The following is a 15,058-nucleotide window of genomic DNA, read 5'->3' as shown; positions in this document are numbered from 1 at the left end:
TCTTATTTTGGAGTTATTTAGTTAAAATCGTGTTGGAGTAATCATCTTTCCTATTCTCGTCTGCCTTTGAAGTGGAAAAATAATGTAAGGTGACAATGATGAAACAAAAAGAAAAGGGGAGTGATATATTCACCCCCTTTTCTTCCCCAGGCCACTCCCTTTAGTGTAAAAGAGTAGTCATAAACACACTAGAGGGGAAGAAAAGGGAGTGAATATTTCACTTCCGAAAAAGGACAATACTTCTAAAACGGGCCCATTTGGGAAATAAAAACTATGATGATTAATGACCAAAACACCATTCTTTAAGGGTTAAATTTTTAAATAAGATCGTGTTTGGCAACCATGATTTTTTTTTTATGAAATATTAGTTTATCAAGGCCATGTCTAGCGGCTAGGAATTTTTTTTTTTCATGATAAATATGTGGCTCCGAATGGAGAGAGAGGGGTTGGGCAGTGGGAGAAGGAAAGAGATTATGGCACGAATGCACGATTGAGATAAGTGTGAGAAGTAACTAAGGCTATGTTCTGTTGCATTCCTTGAGATTGGATTCCTGAGAAATGATGTGGCAAAAAAGAAATAGAAAAGCATAAAATGGGAAAAAAAAGGCGTTCTGTGGGAAGAAAAACTAAAATGAAAGTCTTGGATCATTGTCTTCTCGTGCAATAGCAACAGTGAGCAACACAGTGGTCTCAAATCCAACACCGATTGTATCACCCCAATAATTGTGTCTCCTTATCTCCCTACCATGAAACCCCTTTGATGGGCATCAATCAAAACCCCTTTGCCATGAAACCCCCTCCTCATCTCCCTGCCATGAAACCCCTTTGATGGGATTTAATCGAAACCCCTTTTCCATGAAATCCTTGCCATGAAATCCCCTCATCTCCCTGCCATAAAACCCTCTACTATGAAACCCCCTGCAATGAAATATATTTTTATCTTGGCCAAGGGAACCAGAGATGCGGTCCAGGGAAGGGATTTATGCTCTCCCTCTCCCGTCTAAGCCAAGCGAACCAAAGATGCGGCCCAAAGATGTGGCCAGCTGAACCAGAATCAGCAGAGAGAGAGAGAGAGAGAGTGTTAAAGCTTTTCAATATTTTATTATTTTTGAGTCTCGACTAGGGCAATTCCTCCAAGATTTTAGCCTTTTCCTTTGTTGTGGGACGGAATTTCAAGAGTGGATTTTGACGTTACACATCAGCAAAATGGAATCCATGTAGGATCCTCAGATTTTCACAATATGCCAACAAAACGCCCAGAATTTCATCTTTTAGCAAAAAAGAACCCTTTTCCATTTCCTTTCCCGCCGGAGTGGCGCAACAGAACACAGCCTAAGAAAAAAGTCAATACTATTTTGAGTAGAGTTTTTTGTTTCTTGATTTTTAGCCACTTCTCATCCTTGGACAGACTAGTTTCCTTATTTTTGTTTCATGATTTTTACCCACTTCACCCTCATCTCCACTTGGAGGCACCGATTTATCATGAAAAAAAATTCATGGTAGCCAAACGTGCCCCACGTGGTGAGAGAGGTCTAAGGAGGGGCGGGAGATGAAGAGACTTTGAGATCAAATAATTGAGGAGGGATAAGAATTGGCTAAAAAGGGGGGAAATAAATTGTATTTTGAATAGAGTTTTTATTTTCCTTGTTTTTGGCCTTTTCTCACCCTCTCCCCACACCTGCCCTGCCGACTCTCTCCTCCTGCCCTACCTAGCCCTCACTCCACTTGACAAACTAAAAATCCACGGAAAAAATATTCATGTCAGTCAAACATGGCCTAAATGTCAAATACCGACCAAGGTGCCAACAGTTGGCCAATGCAACTTGTATTGGTGCAGGGAGGGGCGTTGGGAGGGTCTCTTTCGGCTGAAAAGAGAGTGGCCCTCCCTCCTCCAGAAACAGATGTAACAATACCTGACCCCTGCTCTGATCAGGTCCATAAATGCCTTCTTCATGAAATTAGGAGATAGCCTAGACCTTCGCTTTCTATGTCAGCTTGCTGTCCTTTGGGATTGATATTTTGTTTCCATGCAAGTGGAAGGACTCTCATTGCAATTTCATTGTTAGAGAGAGAGACTGCAGTGTTTCAAAATGCGGATGAGGGTCAAAACATGGTCGAGGAAAATCCTAGTCGACTCAGCAAGACGCAGTCGAGTACTCGGTTGAGAGAGCCAAAGGAGTTTTTATTGATTCTGTAGGGCAAAACACGAACTTGGTAAAAGGAAAGGGGGGTCCATTCGGGGGGGGGGGTCCATGATGACACAGTCATAGGTCGAGAGAGCCAAAAGAGTTTTTATTGACTCTGTAGGGCAAAACACAAACTCGGCAAAGGGAAAAGGGAGTCGATTCGGAGGGGGGGGGGTCCACGATGACCAGGGATTAAAACTATATATATATATATATATATATATATATATATATATGTGTGTGTGTGTGTGTGTGTGTGTGTGAGAGAGAGAGAGAGAGAGAGAGAGAGAGAGAGAGAGACTCCAGTGTTTCAAAATGTGGATGCGGGTCAAAACATGGTCGAAGAAAATCCTAGTTGACTCGGCAAGACTTAGTCAAGTACTCGGCTGACACAGTCATAACTCTAGAGCCTAAGGAGTTTTTATTGACTATGTCTATGTGGGGCAAAACACGGAACTCGGCAAAGAGAAAAGAGAGTCGATTCGGGTGGTCCACGATGACACAGGAGCTTTAAAACTATGAGAGAGAGAGAGAGAGAGAGAGAGAGAGAGAGAGAGAGAGAGAGTTTTGTAAAACCATGGCATGTCGTTTGTTTCCTAGAGAGAGTAGGAGGGTTTAAGGTTTTAGCATCATATGTTTGTACAGGGTAAATATATCAGGCGAGGGTTTACAAATTCTTCTCTGAGGGTCACTTTCAATTGAACGCCAAGAGTTTAGCCTGCCCTCACCGGAAGTAATTCCTCTTCCAATCTTCACTCAGAAAAGACTCAGGCGTACATACACACATCATATATAAGTTAACACAACTAGCAATGCTTGAATAACAATTGAGAATGCAAACATTTTAATTGCTGCCAATTTATTTCTAGACTGTACTAGCATAAAAAAAAGTTCAGTAACAATTTTTTTGGTTTCTCTTTTTTACTCACCACACCACAAATGGCTTTGCCATGTGCTCGGATTTCGCTTTCACTTGTCAGGGAAATTGCTCAATAGGCATCCAGATCATGACAAGATGATGCATCGCATTTTACTTGAACTGGTGACGCAGATACACCAAGGGAAGTGGAAAGGCTGTTTGTACCTTGCAACAATAAAGGTGAATTGAGCAGTTCATAACATAATGACATGGTGAAGTTTCACAATTTACACTCATTTTCACCCAACAATGAGTAAATTCTTTCAAGGAATTGGACTAAAATAAATTGGTTGTACAAGTGATTATTGCCCCAGATTTCAGTCATCAATGCATGATAGATCAACTGTTCGCTGGTGGAATCTAAATGTTGGTGTTCAATGGAAGTGGTTGGAACCATATGTGGTTATTCTTAGTTTATAAGCAATCAACTCATTGGTTATGTGGCAAGGGCCCATTTTTTTTTTTGGAAAGATGGGTTCATTGATAATCAAAATCAGAAGGCTGGGGACAAGGTGCCACCCTGCCCCCAATACAATCACAGCAATCAGGCGAGGATACAATATTACCATTCCCCACCCAATCGAGGGCGGTAAAAATCGACCTGGAGTCTAATAGAACCCCCCTCTCTAATTGATCTGTCATTTCATTAGCCGATCTCCTTCTATGCACAATGGTCGGATTGAGCTAATGGACAATATCCTTGATTTCCTTGACAAGATTCCGAATACGCCAAGGACCATCCGCCTTGGTGGTTGCCCAAGTCACCGTATTGAATGAGTCTGAGTCTCCCTCAACTATGAATGGAGTGGACCCCTCACGTTGCATGCGAATCATTTCAGCCTGAACAAGAGCGCCTTGTTGTTCTAGAAGACGAAAACAACGATCTACCCCTCTCATGTGGCAAGGGCCCTGTTGTTCTATAACAGTGTCTCTTAATCCTCCATCTCAGAATTTTGGTGTCTTTGAAAATAGTTGAAGAAACTTACATGAAGGCAACATTGATAGCATCTACAGCTTGGAAGAAATAAGTTGCTGCTACCTAAAGTAATGAGCTTTCAGCAAGTTGAGCCGCATTGTGCATTTGGGGTCTCCATGTGTGGAAATTAAGAAGAGAACTAAAGCAGGAACTCAAGTAACAGAGAAGAAAACAAGGATTTTTTATAATGAACTTCAGTTAAGAGTACATGGACTTTCTAACCATACAAAGTACCTGTGTCGGACAAGTGACGGATCCCAACACCCCATGGATTCAGGTCCAACACAAGGTTTCAGTTTTCAGTTTTACCTGCATTCCATTAACACAACTTACATTTACCATGGGTTTTGAGTTCTGAGCATCATTTTATAAGGAAACAAGGCATTCGATTTACATGAACTATTAAAATTTGAAAAATGATATCATGACCGATAGTAAGACCGATGGGAGAGTCCAACAATGACAATATGCCCTGTCTGAAAAAAAAAAACTACTTTTTGTTGATTTTCCTAAACCTAAGAGCTGGCTTACATCACTTGTGATGTTGTGTCGGGAACCCATTTGTTCGGTCCCCTGCTCGGTCTTACTGTCTCGCTATTACTCTTAAAATTTCTGCTTATTTTCTTTCGGGTAGGTAAGCTGGGATTGAGCCTTCATCTGCAACCTACTTCCCCCATATCTGCACTCTACTTCCATTGTAAGATCCAGAATTTTACACTGCTCTCAAGTGCTTGGTTGACGCGGTCATAATTCGGGAGAGTCAAAGGAGTTTCTATTGACTCTGTGGAGCAAAACATGTAACACGTCCAAGGTAAAAGGGAGCTGACTCGGGGAGAGTCCACGATGATGCGGGGGAGTTTTAAAACTGAGTGTTAGGTTACCCTTAAAGACCCTATGATGTCTCTATTCTCATGCTTTTGATTTGCAAAATAATACTCCCTAACGAAGTAGTGCTACCCTTAAAGACCCTACGATTTCTCTCTTCTCAGATGACCCACACCACGACAAATTGAGTCATTGACAATAGGATTCGACCTCTCTCCCAAAGATGATGAATGCATAATTCCTCCACATGATAAAAGTATGAATCCAAAAAGGTCCAAGACATTCAAAATCGCTTGAGGATTGGATCTGAAACCATTATTTATCTTTTGCAACCCCGCCATCCAGAAAAAGCCTTGTACTCTAGGGCTGAGAGACTATGATACCCAGAAATAGATACAGACATAGAAACTGAAAAGGACTAAAAATAAACGACTTGGCATTTTCCAAAATCTGAGATACAGATATGGATATGAGAACCCATAGCATGAGATAAGACAGCAAAAATGTAAGAATTTTTTTTATAGAATTTAACTAGATCTAACGCAGAAGATGAAATTAATAATATAATAATTATACCATCTATAAGACACATACTCAAAATTATAATTCCAAATACACAATCCAAGCAAAAAGCATGAAAGTCAATTTGAAGAGACACATGTTTGAAACATGATAGTTATATTGACCAACAGAAGTATCCATGCAATATCGATACCATCTCGCCCCTACATAAGCATTCAAGTATTCTTAGGTGATAGAACTTTACAAAATGATTCCCCATGGGAAAGAGGGAGTACCTTCCTCCAAAAGACACCTAAAGAACATCATAACAAAGAAAATACCTTGAAGGTTTCAAAATGACATTTGGTCCTGCTTCCAACGAGGACACAAAGATCTCGTCAAACAAACTGAAAAGCTGAAAGAAACAACCAAACAAATCATTGATGCGATCACAACAAGAAACACACCCGGATACGCTCCCCTTATAGTTGTTATCGGTTCTATAAATGGAGTTTTTTGAAGCACTTCTAGAACATAGACTGATATGCAATTGAAATGGAGTTCCAATTGTAACAGTTATGGGTTCAACTACAATTCATAGGGGCTTTAGTTAAAAATGGAACAATATTTCAAAGTATATTTTTCCATTAGAAATAGTCGTCCATTTCTTAGGGGTAATATAGTCTTGTGTGCCTTATTTGCATATATGCTGCTGGTACTTGTTCAACAACATAATGAATGGATGATTTCTCCATTCACACCAAGGAAGCAGGATTCTTCCCTGGGAGCCTTCGATTCCAGCTTCGATTCCCGCTTTCGATTCCCGCTCTGGCAACCTTGAGTAGGATTCTTCCCTGGGAACCTTCGATTCCCGCTTTTGATTCCCGCTCTGGCAACCTTGATTCACACCATATATAAGTCTCTTTCTTCTATTTTATCTACTAGTGCAGCAGAAATCGAATAATAATCACAAGTTTTTAACTTAAATTCAACAACAACAAAACAACCAAGCACATACCTCAATAAATGACGGTAATGAGTAAGATATGTTGTTTCAAAGAGAAAATAACATAGAAGAGGCAAAACTACTTGCATAAATTTCAATTTTCGTAATGATTACAAAACTAGTCCTAAAATCCATTACACAGACCACATAGTTGCACTTTTATGACTCCAAAGCTTTCCCAGAGTAAGGACTCCTAGACACTTTCCTTGTTTAAAACACTTCTAAAAAAATATTAGACCTGATAGAATTATTTGAGAACAAAAATAGAAACTTTCCAAAGAAAATAATCTAGATCTCATTGAAAAATTTAACTTTATAACCTCAATTGTTTATAATTATCAACCCATCATAATTCAACCTTCTTTACTTAAACTTCAACCTCCTCGATTCAAAACAAAAACTCTACAAGCTCCAAACAACCACATCTCCCAAAACACGGACTTTCTAATACCCAATAAACTGTTTTTTTATAAAAATTCAAATAAAATCACCAAAATTCATAAAAAGAAAACTTCTTCAAAGGTTATCTTTCTTTCTCCAATTTTTGGTTTAAAGGACCTATGATTTGCACTGCATTAATTCACTACTGGTTGGATCGAAATAATATCCCTACCAGATTGTTTTTAAGTTTTGAACAAATATATTGTGGAGTTCCCTTCCACTGAATGATGTATTTGGAGTATACCTTCCCTCTCCAATAACAGGCACACAAAACATGTATTTGGAGTATAGCTCAATATGTTCCTTTTCCAATAACATTCACGTGTTTGATACCATATAATCTGTTTTGTTTTTTTTTGTTTTTTTAAATGGTGATACCATATAATCTGTAAGATCCTAAATTCACGGATTATTTGAAATTCACTTGCAACAACAAACACTTTCTGGTTCTCTTTCTTTTAGGAGTTCACTGACACACAAAACATCTGGCTCTTTGTGAGGCATATCCATACTCAAGAAAATCATGACAAAAGAAACAGAAGATGGCTAGTTCATAAATGGCGGGAAGTGACAATGATGTAGGACAGGTTATGGGAAGGTTACAATTCAAGAAAGTGAAAGGATGTGCTGAAGTTTCTGAAAATTACAGATCTGGACCTAAGGGTATTCTGTTTATGCACACTATACTATCAAGATGACAAGAATGGAAAATGTGAGGTTTTCAAACAGGATAGAAAACACAGATTTTAAAATTTGTTTGTGGACTTGTAGATTTAGCAAGATGGGAAGGAATCTAGGGATATCGGCCTTGCAGTGTTGTAGAAAAGAAACTATACGAAGATAAAACAATCCTAAAGATCCTAAGCACAGAACAAACAAAACTGTTAATGAAAGATTTACTTATGGATAGAAATCACAAGATTAAAACCTAAATGAAGAGCTAAATAGATAAAAGAGATAGATTTACCCAAAAGAATCTACTTTTGGTCCTTAGGGAATCAACCTAAGGAAAAAATGCCCAAAACAGTGGAATCCACCATTGAATCCCAGGAATCCACAGAGGGTTGTTCCTTGACGATAGAAACTAGCATTGATTGACACCATTAAACCACAAGGCACAAGAGGGGCTTCAAAGCTCTCGAAAATGTTAATAATACATTCCATTCCATTTGATGCTGTAAGGCTTACAATATATAGAATTCTTTCCCAACGACTTTTGGACATACACTCCTAGTTAACTTAAAACATTTCACTTACCATCAATCTTAAATAAAACAAACTTCCTAACTTCAACAATCTTAAATAATAAAAGAGCTACTAAAAGAAACAAATAAACTCCTACTTGGACTCTTTGAATTCAAACTGAAGCTAGCATGGACCCCATCGTTTGTGGCAGCCCACTTAATCTATAGCATTGTCCATGACTGGTTTGAGTCATTTGAGCAAGTCAAATATGTCAAAATTGTTCAATATTGCTCCTCCCTCTTTGCAACTCCTTTTCTTGGACTTGTGGGCCTTGTTTCAACACTTCTTGAATCACCAAAGCCCGTGTGTCTCATTCTTGGCTTTCATGAATGATAGCCACCATCATTCTCCCACGCTTGAAATGGCTCGACCACCCATTGAGTACATAGGCTGATCTAGCTCGAAAGAAGACTCTTGTTGATGATCGATTGAAGTGCATAACTCCCTGATCTAGCTCGAAAGAAGACTCTTGTTGATGATCAATTGAAGTGCATAACTCACACTTCCAATGTGTATCTCTCTAACCAGTTATGGTCTCATCTAAGCAGTCAAGAACTCAAGATGCATAGCACGAGGTTGGCACTCCACCTGATACACCAGAAGCTCGGGAAAACCAATGCCACCACATTTTTAACACAATCAATCTTCTAGGTCTCGTTGACTTCAATTTATGTCACCTAAAAACTGTCCGTTGGGCTTTTAATTGCGCCTCCAACTGCTTTATCCTTTCGATCATCCACAAGAATAAGGCACCTTGTTGAACACACGTCACCCCTCCCATAGAAATCCCACTGCCTTTTGAAGACATTACGAACCTAAGCTATGATGCCAACTGATGCAGAGAAACTCAAATATGAAGCTATGATAGCAAATGATGCAGGAGAACTTAAAGGGGATGCTCTGATACCAACTGACGTAGAACATGCTGTCGGAAAGGTAAAATTAATTCAGGAAACTGTAGAGGTGTGCTGAAATTTCAGAAAATTGGAGGAAATTGCAGATTTGGACCTAAAGTTATCGTGGTTATGCACACTGCAGTCTAAAGATGGAAAGAAAGAAAAATGTGGGGTTCTCAAACAAGATAGAAAACACAGACATAAAAAATTGTTCATGGGCTTGTAGAAAACAAAGATTTAAAAAAAAATTCATGGCACTATTTCAAAACGCAGATGCGGGTCAAAGCCAAAGCAAATCCTAGTCAACGTGGCACGATGTGGTCGAGTACTCGGTTGATGAGGTCATAACTCGAAAAGTCAAAGGAGTTTTGTTTGACTTTATAAGGCAAAATGCGGACAAGGTAAAAGAGAGTCGACGGGGGAGGTTTTGAAACTATGGTTCATGGGCTTGTAGATTTAGCAAGATGGGAAGGAACATAGTGATACCAGCCATGGAGGTTTGTAGAGAAGAAGCTATATGAAGATAAAACAGTCCTACAGATCCTAAGCACAAAGGAAACAAAACTGATGGTGAAAGAGTAACCTATGGATAGAAAACACAAGATCAAAACCATAAATAAAGAACTAAGATAGATAAAGGAGATAGATTTACCCAAAAAGAATCCACCTTTGTTCCCTTTGAAATCCACATAAAGAAAAAATGCTCAAATCAAAGGAATCAACCACTGAACCCTAGAAAGCCACCTAGAGGGTTGTTCCTTGATCAATGGAATCCCAGCATTTATCGACACCATGAAGACACAGGCACGAGGGGCCACAAAGCTCTCAAAGTTTAATAGTCCATTCCACTCCATATGATGCTCTAAGGCTTACAATATACATAGAATTGTTTCCCAATCACTTGAGGACTTGACTCCTAATTAACCTAAAACATGTCTCACTTACCAAGTGTCCTAAATAAAACAAACCTCCTAACTTCAACAATTCTAGATTAAAAATATCTACTTAAAGACACAAAAAAACTCCTACTTGGACTCTTTGCCTTTAGAACAGAAACAAATCAAAACAAATAACTCTCTCATATGGCCCATGTGTTGCCACAACCCACTTAATCTCTAATATTGCCCACAATTGGTTAGACTTTGAAAAGGTCAAACACGTCAGATGTTGATAGGGAGAAAATACGGTAGGAGCGTTAGAGCCCGCCACGTGTCACCCTTATACCAAAGGAATCTAATTATGATCAAGAAAAGTATAAAGACAAGTGTTGGGGGAAAACTAAATAAATTCCCCTTTTACTTTAGAAACATGGCATACATGCTAATGCATGGCAAGCACTACGACAAGTGGCAAACATGCTAAAAACTTGCCATGCACAAGGACACATGGCTTATACACCAAAACATGGTGTAAGAACTCTAAGCCTATAAAAGGCACCCCCTTGCTCAATGGTACGAGGACACTCTTCTTCCCCCCATAAGCATGTTTATCTCTATTAGTCTTGCTTAGATATCTGTGATACCGATACCTGACTTGAGCGTCGGAGGGTGCCCCCAAGTCCCCACTCTGGGGCCCTTCTAAGGTTGTTTTCTATGAGCGCAGGCACCCATGAATAGGAGCTCTACCAACCTAAGCTGCTGGTTTTGCCAATAGCGCTCGTCCGACGCCCAGATCCGAATTTTGACATCATCACATGTTGTGCAGATGTCTTGTGTTCTGGTATTATACAGGACCTGACGGACTAATGTATGCGAAGCACACATGAGTCAAGCTACACAGTCAACTCAGTGGGGGTGCATGGGGCAGCGCACCCCTACCAGGATTTCGAGGGCAGTGCCCCGAAAGGAAAATTTAATATTTGGATTTCCGCTAAAGGATGTTTCGGTAATATTCTCTGTGCAGTGGCAATATAAGACACATGTTAGGATTACGGGTAACTAAGTTTCCTTTGTCTTTTCTTGGCCAAGAAGAAGAGAGTTAATAACCCTAGACCAAAATAGTGAAAATCTTCTCCCGTGGACGTATGCACACTGCCGAACCACGTAAATCTTGTGTTCCTTGTGTGATTGTGTTTCTCACATTAGTTTTACTTTTGTTGCAAATCGTGGATGATCCTTATTCGAGAAGGTATTTCTCCGATTCTCTACATCGCAAATGTTGAAAACTTCTCTTCCTTCCAAGAGACTCCTTTTTTCGAACTTGTGGGCCCTATTTCAACACTCATTGAATTACCAAAGCCCATGCCTATCATTCCCACCTTTCATGAATGACGGCTTCCATTAGACGAACTGGTAATAGGCAACAAACAATGCATAAAATATTGCTTCCGGGCCAAATTAAGCAAACATCGACATAAGTTGATAAAAAAATGATGATATTTTTTTGGCCATGTGAATTTATCTATGATTTAACCGACACTGAATTTATTGTAGACACACGTGTCTTGCTGTGTCCGACATGATATGCGTGTCCACACGTGTCGACACTCCTTTGGACACTTTTAAATATATTGCTAATGTGGCCGTGGGGACACGTATTTGTGTAATAATCAATAATTTTAAGCGTACGTGCGTGTCACCATTTCTAGATTTTTAGATGTTTCCATGTCAAACAACTCATGTCCATGTCGAAACTCGACACACGAAAGTACGAAACCATATCGACAAACTATGATTATATATACTTTCTATTTTAGCAGTATCCTCGTTTCTAAATTTTGGGGGTTTGCCAAGTCCAACACTCTGTGTCAGTGTCGACACGCAACACTCGTGTCCGTGTCCACAAATCATAGGAATTTATTAATAAGAAAAAGCCAACAGCTGATACAACAAGAAAAAAAGCTTGCCATTATAAAGGCAAGAAAAAAGGCCAAAAATTGCTAAGAAAAAATATCACATCAAACATCTAGCATGGGGACATTACTCATTCCAAGAGAAAAAATTTCAAATGATTCATCTAGACGTACGACTTCTGGATGTAGGATGTGGGATGACGGTGTACATCTTATAGAGTGTTGTCAGTTATGATGTAGTTACTTCTTTCTTGCCTCTCTGAGGCTTTTCTTAACACATATCTTGAGAGTTGCTATCCAAGTTTTTGGCCTTTTAATGCATTATCAAATTATCCACCAAAGGATTAAAAATAAACATTAAATGTCTAAATAGAAGAATTTAGGATTCAGACAAGGTTGGTTACTCACATATTGGACGGGGATAAACTTCTTCCCGGTTAAGCCATAGCGTCATGGTTTCTGAAACCATGACGCCTCAATATACTCCTCCTTCCCATAATAGGACTGCTCATTGCTGTGCCTTTCATAGCCATATGTAGGGTTCCCATAACTGTGGCTCTCATCTCTGTTTTCACCATACGTGTATCCAAAGAGATACTCCGCAGTACCCTTCCACTGATTTCCATAGTTTTGTTTGTACGTATCATGTCTATCATAGTATTCCCCATCCTCTCAAGACAGGCAAGGCCAATTACTAAAGAGATCTGTATAAGGGTATGTGTGATAAGGATGGTAATCATCTGCAGCTTCAGATTCAGGCAAGCCATAGCCATAAGAACCGTAACCATGTTCCTCCTTCCATGAAAATATCCCTCTTCTTCGCCAAGATATGAGTCAACAGGCTTATTTTAGTCACCATAGTTATAGTCATGGCCATTTCCATAGCCATACACGAAGATACCTTCCCCATTGTAGTCATAACCATGGGAGGAACAAGGACGGGATCACGCGGCCAACTCCATTCTTCCTCACGTGAATGAATCAGTTCGCCATCATTTCAGTGCCCCTCGTAATCAGGCGGGTGTTGCCGGTAAGGCGATGTTACAGACCCATACGAGAATCCATCCAAACTCGACAAATTGGGCTCCTAAATCGAACAGGGATAACAGATTGTGTCCGACAGTGGAAGGGGTTGACCGTAAGTGAGAGTGAGATCGATGCCACCTCCATAAGGAGTGGGATCTTACTCTTTGAACTCGACTACATTAAATTCGAAGAGAGAGTGAGGCATCTCTTCTTAATTCCCCTGCCAACTCTCTGCTTCTCAGGATTGGGTACCTAGGAATTGGTTTATTGATATCATGATCAGAAGTATGATACGTGTCTAGATGGGTCCCATTTAGATTGGAATAAATTACTCTGTTATTTAGAGAACAAGTTCAGATCTAGAGATCTGATATATTTAGTAGCTTGATAGATTAGAATACTAATTTAGATTAGTATAATCTTTATTTAGTTATTTTTATTCTTATCATAAGATCTTTCTATGTTTATTTTGGAGTGATTTATATAAGCACATGCTACTGTAATGAAAGCCAATGAATGAAGAAATCTATCTTAGAAATTGTGTCTTTTTGTACAAAGGAGGATTGATCCTTAATACGAAATTGAAAATCGATCTGCTCTGATACCAATTGTTACGAACCCGAATCGGTTCGTAACGCGATTGATCTTCTTAGAGAGAAGATCGACCTCTTGATCCACTTCGAGGGAAGGAGCAGTCCTCCTTTGTGCACAAGACACAATTTTCCAAACTAGTTTCTTCCTTGATTTCCATTAATAATAACATCTACTTATATAAAACACTCAAAGATAAACATAGAAAGATCTAAAAAGATCTTATTATGATAATAGAAATAGCTAATTAGAGACTATCCTAATCTAACCTAACTACTAAATATATTAAGATATGATTTTATTCACTAAAATATCTAATTAACCTATTCTACTAAGTGGGGACCCATCTATGTATACGAACTCGAATCGGTTCGTAACGTGATTCTATCTTCTTAGAGGGAAGATCAACCTCTTGATCCACTTCGAGGGAAGGATCAATCTTCATTCATTGGCTTCCATTACAGTAGCATGTGCTTATATAAAGCACTCCAAGATAAACATAGAAAGATCTTATGATAAAGAATAAAAATATCTAAATAAAGATTATACTAATTTAAATTAGTATTCTAATCTATCAAGCTACTAAATATATCAGATCTTCTCTAGATCTGAACTTGTTCTCTAAATAACAAAGTAATTTATTCCAATCTATAGGGGAGCCATCTAGACATGTATCAAAGTACGAGATGTTTTCCTATCCATTTGGAATCAACGTGTGTCAGTTTGTAAGAGATTAGTTGAGATGTGCTCAGCCTTCCAAATCAAACGCGATAGTTCTTGAAATCAAGGGACTTGCTGACGTAAAATACTTAACAGGAACCGCAGAACCACAGGACCATCCATTTTTGATGAGATCAGGAAGGTTAGGATGCTGCAGCCACATCATCTCGAATCTGACAGCCACAAAATCCGAGGTATAAAAACATCTACAAATCGAAAAGGGATGACTTTGTACCAGAGCAATCAATCCTTGGGGTAAAAATAGCAAGGGACAGAGAAAGTTACCTATCCGATTTTTTGCAAGTTCTTTCAGTCATTTTGTCGAACAGTTCCCCGGCAATTGTCAAATTTGCCGATTCCTCTTAGCCCATGCCAAACGTGCCTTGGCTTTTATCTTGTATGAGCGATTAACCCGTCTTTAGAAAGTTCGCTTTCTTGATGTTAGAAACGTCATCGGATCATCTTTATTCACTTAATTCATCCTACGTGGCTGCTCTCCCATGCAACAGCCAGCCCGTGAAATGCCTTCTGCGATGGTCCCTAGCAAATCCCTGTTTTCAAAAGATACTTGTTAACCCCACTTTTACGTGTATATTTGATCAGATCTGTTGATCCGAATGCCAGTATGGACAATAAAGAAAAATGATATCAGCACAACCTTATTTGTTTATTTGCACTAAATCTTTTTGTCTTTTAGTAATTAAAGAATTGTCAAAAGGTTAATTCAGTTCCCAAAAACTCTTCCAAGACAATTAAAATAGAAAAAACAAGCTATGTCCGTGCAATTATTAAAAAAAGGTTGTGCTGGGGCCAGGCCCGTACGGGTCCGGGTCAAACGGGCCGGGTTAAAATGACTTGGAAATTTTAACTAAGCTTGGACCCGCACCCGGCCCGTACGGGCCGGGTCGACCAGCTGGTCACCCGGATTTTTGACA

The 15,058-nt window shown here is 39.3% G+C and overlaps 1 long non-coding RNA gene across 2 annotated transcripts; it reads right to left on the bottom strand.

Annotated features, from left to right (window-relative positions):
• Positions 1-4,240: 4,240 nt before the first annotated feature.
• On the bottom strand, positions 4,241-14,892 carry LOC143863840 (uncharacterized). Of its 2 annotated transcripts, XR_013241001.1 has the most exons (3): positions 14,409-14,871; positions 12,195-14,296; positions 4,241-4,390 (listed from the first exon to the last, which is right to left on the bottom strand). It is a non-coding gene; the product is annotated as an uncharacterized LOC143863840 (long non-coding RNA). The 2 variants fall into 2 exon arrangements; XR_013241000.1 differs by having other exon boundaries at positions 12,195-14,892.
• Positions 14,893-15,058: the final 166 nt, after the last annotated feature.

The sequence above is a fragment of the Tasmannia lanceolata genome, unplaced genomic scaffold (assembly GCF_043159265.1).
Source record: "Tasmannia lanceolata isolate RefF3 unplaced genomic scaffold, GAP_Taslan_0.1 ptg000044l, whole genome shotgun sequence".
NCBI lineage: Eukaryota > Viridiplantae > Streptophyta > Magnoliopsida > Canellales > Winteraceae > Tasmannia > Tasmannia lanceolata.
The sequence above is the reverse complement of the archived record's forward strand: the minus strand, read 5'-3'. Positions and strand labels throughout refer to the sequence as shown.